The sequence below is a fragment of the Thunnus maccoyii genome, chromosome 24, assembly GCF_910596095.1.
Source record: "Thunnus maccoyii chromosome 24, fThuMac1.1, whole genome shotgun sequence".
NCBI classification, from domain to species: domain Eukaryota; kingdom Metazoa; phylum Chordata; class Actinopteri; order Scombriformes; family Scombridae; genus Thunnus; species Thunnus maccoyii.
This window is the reverse complement of record NC_056556.1, coordinates 7,773,091-7,777,074: the sequence shown is the minus strand read 5'-3', so window position 1 is coordinate 7,777,074 and position 3,984 is coordinate 7,773,091. Positions and strand designations below refer to the sequence as shown.

The 3,984-nt window shown below is 41.1% G+C and overlaps 1 long non-coding RNA gene across 1 annotated transcript; it reads left to right on the top strand.

Moving 5' to 3' along the window:
- The first annotated feature begins 1,885 nt into the window (after positions 1 to 1,885).
- On the top strand, positions 1,886 to 3,610 carry LOC121891806. The gene is made up of 2 exons (XR_006094167.1): positions 1,886 to 2,269; positions 3,124 to 3,610. It is a non-coding gene; the product is annotated as an uncharacterized LOC121891806 (long non-coding RNA).
- Positions 3,611 to 3,984: the final 374 nt, after the last annotated feature.

Genomic DNA, 3,984 nt, shown 5'->3' with positions numbered 1-3,984 from the left:
CATCTTGAAATATGGTCACTAAAATACTGTTGAAATGATGGTTATATTTAACCAATACTTTTCCATTTTCAACCAGATTAATCCCCGTGTTAACTTAGATACCTGAACATTTTTTGGAGCTGCAAATCACCAAAGTCAGGTTCACTGGGTGGCCTATGAACCAGGATTTTTACAGATATCCAAAACGTAAAAGAGGAGAGCTACTCCAAAAAACAAAAAAAACATGACTTCAACAGATGTGTTTGCAGTTCCAAACTTTCTGTTCCACTTTAAAGCCTCACAGTATACGAACATTTAAAGACCCCACACAGCAACACAGAAGTTTTCACTTATTCTGGCTGATTAAATGTCCGTTAGCCTTAAAGCAATTAGTCGATTCTGATGATTGATGAATTGTGCGAGTCATTTCTGCAAGGAAAAATGCCCCAAATTAGCTGGTTCCCTGCCTCTAAAATGTCAGCATCTGCTTCTTTTCATTGTCTTACGTTAATGTAGACTCACTGTTCTTTATTGTTTGGACTAAACATGTGACACTTTGAGCTCTGGGAAGTTGTGATGGACATTTTATTTAGACCGAATGATCGATCGATTCAACAAAGCAGCTGAATCAATAAAGAAAATTAAAGTTGACTAAGTAGAGTCTAAGTAGAAGTTGTCCTGCCTTAACAGGTGGTTTAACACTCTTAAAGTTAGAGGCAAGGCGTGAAAAAGAGGATAATTCATGGACAATATTCAGGAACACAAATACTAAACCGAATTTAAGAATGGTTTGAAAGCATCTGAACAACTGAAGATGCTTACATGTCATCATGGGATTATGAGATTTAAATGATGAGTCCATGTTCAGTTTTACAAACCCCCTGACATCAACTTCAATCTCCTATTGATGCTTTAAACAGCTGTTTTTGAGTATCTTTACCCTGTGGTTATGTGTCGTTGAATCACCTGCTTTACTTCATGTCGGAGAAGCGAGGAGAGCAGTGCCAACTTGTGATAATGCAGCAGCCACACTCACTTTAACATCATAAAAATGTTTTCATTGCAGGTCTGCGAAATTACCACCTCACACGGTCTTCCTCACGCTCCTCATATCAGTGGAGTATGCACAATGCAATATCGCAGGTCTCTTTATTGACTTCCCTGTTCTTATATAAAAAGGCCTGTGGTAATTATTTAGGGAGGGCCACACTGTATTGTACTGTACCGAGACCCCTCTGGGACTGGAAACATTATGGCTGGGCCTCACACACACACACACACACACACACACACTGGCACACTGGACAGAGAGTAATGGCCCAGCCCCTGGTGGTAATGGCCTCTCTAACTGTGTGTGTGTGTGTGCGCTATGCCATACATGTATTCATCTGAGCATGCTCCTACCAAGTCTATTTGATGTGACTAGTCCATTAGACTTTCAATGGGCTCCTACACCATAATCCTGAATACACTGAGTTTTTTTCTTTCTTTTTTCGATGGGCTCTTCATTGGAACTGCCCCACAGTACAGATTGCTCCTGTCACTGTTGAAGCAGACAAATTCCCCTTCATATCCTCTGCATATGGGATGGGATTGTCTCGTTATGGCCCCGTTACATTCCCCCATGGCAACATTAGCCAGCGGCTGTAAAAAGACTATTAGGATCCAAATCATTCTGGACTGAAGACGGCAGGGCTAAGAGAAGTTAGTGAGGGGGGTGATGGGAAAGAGAAAAGAAGATGTAGAAAGAGATAAAGAAAGAGAGCTGGATTAGGTGGTGTGATTTGAGAGGGCTCATCAGTTCAGAGACCTCCAGCATAGCTCCAATTGCACACATGAACTCCCGTATATATATATGTGTGTATATATATATATATATATGTTTATATCTATACACATACTGCATGCTAAAGCATTCTTTGCAGCAACGCAGCTGTCCTAATCCACCGCAGCCAATCAATAAACACTTGACAGGTACTGAAATACAATATAGAGTACAACACTGGCCTGCTGGTTCTTCTGCTCCATTTAAACTGCAGTTTGACAGCTGAGGAGGGAAGCAGGGGGGAGATGCATTTGGAAATGTCTCGATTGGCCCCGACAGAGGGCTCCTATAGAGGAGCAGACAAACACACACTGCAAAAATCTTCATTTTGTCAAGTGAGTTTTGTCTGTTATTGAGACCTTAAAGATGTATTTTTTTTGCATATTTAGATAATTTTATCCAGTTTCTGATGGAAAAAGAAGACTTTTCTAGCGGTGTAAGTGCAGTAATCTGCTTTGTTTAAAGGTAAGGTTGTCGCTTTTTATCAAAAATTCAAACTTCTGTTCAATCGTAGGACAAAAATTAAATAATCTGTAATTGCCCAACGCAAAATGGAGACAGTAATTATAGCATCAAACCATTTCAGAGATAATGTGTGAAATGTGTTTTTTTTACACTATATAACTGGGGGAAAAAAGTAAGGTTCATTTTGTAAAATGCAACCGCTTTACAGTAACGATACAGCTTGTCACTCAAGCGAGGCAGCGGAGGCACTGCTAATGAAAGGAAAAGGATAATTTATGAAACATAGTTTAGGATTAGAGTTTGTGTGCTGTTTAAATTAGTTAGAACGTAACCACGCTGACATTCAACACGATTTGTAGTGAAAGCAGGTTAAAGTCATTTTAATGCCTTGATATATTTTTCACTTTTTTAAGAAAAAAGACATTTACGATTCAATAATAGACAAAAAATACATCATAAGACAGTTTTTTTTTCATGTGACTCAATATATGGCAAAATATATACACCTGTGTACACCTGTGTGGATACCTGGTTACCACCAAATTACTTTTTTCCCCAAAAAGAAATTAAGTTAAGTAAGAAAGAAAAATAAAGGATGAAAGAATAACATTCTTAATTGTTTTTCCATCCTTTCTTTCCCTCTGTCTTGTGTGGCAGATGAGGATCCGGTGCTAATGTCCCTCTTCCATCACCACTCCTCTCCAGCTGCAAAACGCTGATTGGAGCTGGAACCACCCCATGATTGCACTCTCTTATTGGGTGCAGGGGGGGGAAAAAAAAAAAAAAAAAAAAAACAGAGAGAAAGAAAAAAAAAAACGCTCATTTAATTCTTTCTCTCTCTTTTCATCTTCTAGTGTTTTGCAAGGAGGAAATTGGAAACGCCCCGCAAATGTTTGGGAGCCATCCCAAACCGAATCGAGGTGCCATTACCCCGATGGGTGCAGCACAGTGGGGCTGAAAAATGTCCGGCTTGCTCTCTCTCGCTCAATGATTGTCTCATCAGCAGGAGTAATTTGGGTTTCTGGTTATCGCGTCATTTCTGATGCCGACGAGGGGGAGAAACGGGGAGAGACGTAATTACTTCTTTCGGCAGACGGAGAACAGATGAGGAAATGGGGAGTAATTGATAACTGGCTGGTACCCTCCTGGAGTAGATGCTACCTCCCAGCACCACCGCCGCCTCCTCCTCCTCCTCCTCCTCCTCCTCCGAGAGAGACTTTACTCACTGTGAGAAACGAGTGGGAACATACTCCAGTAGCAGCCTGATGGATCAGCAACAGGCGTTTCAAAGAGGGAGAAACAGAGAGAGAGAGAGAGAGAGAGAGTGGGGAGAAAAGAGAAGAAAAAAAAAAAGAAATGAGATAGCAAGGTGAGAGTGAAAGAGGCGGGGGAGGGGGCAGAGGGAGGAAGATGAGATGGAGGAGTGATAGGAGCTGAAGAGAGAAGAAAGAGTGAAGATGGGGGATGAAGTGGATGGATGGTGAGGGGACAGATTGGCCTCGGCTTTAGTACACATGAGAGGCAGGGGGAGACGAAATGAGAGATGTGTCAGGCAAGTAGAAGAGGAGAGGGGGAAAGATGCTAGTAGGCATTAAGCAAGAATAAAAAAAAGTCTTCACTTCTGATAAGAGGCTGCCTTTCCTGAGTCACTTTCATGTGGAATAAATCAAGAATATATTACAAAAAGACAGACTTCTTCTTTTCTTACTGACCGT